Genomic DNA, 353 nt, shown 5'->3' with positions numbered 1-353 from the left:
CCTGGGCTCCTCACCACAGGCCATGGCTCCTGCCAGGAGCCTGCTCCAGCGTGGGCTCTCCAAGGGCTCCAGCTTCCTTCAGGGCACATCCACCTGCTCTGGTGTGGGGCCCTCCACAAACTGCAGGGTGGATATCTGCTCCACCATGGACCTCCATGAGGTGCGAGGGAACAACCTGTGTTACTATGGGTTTCAGAGGAATCTCTGCTCTGGCGCTCGGAACACCTCCACTCCCCGCCTCCTTCACCGAACTTGGTGTCTGCAAGGCTGTTTCCCACTTTTCTCACTCCCCTCACAGCTGCTACACAGGTTTTTCGGTGGTCGTTTTTGTTTTGCATTTGCTTCCCGCCCCC

The sequence above is a fragment of the Cariama cristata genome, unplaced genomic scaffold, assembly GCF_000690535.1.
Source record: "Cariama cristata isolate BGI_N322 unplaced genomic scaffold, ASM69053v1 scaffold878, whole genome shotgun sequence".
Taxonomy (NCBI): domain Eukaryota; kingdom Metazoa; phylum Chordata; class Aves; order Cariamiformes; family Cariamidae; genus Cariama; species Cariama cristata.
The sequence above is the reverse complement of the archived record's forward strand: the minus strand, read 5'-3'. Positions refer to the sequence as shown.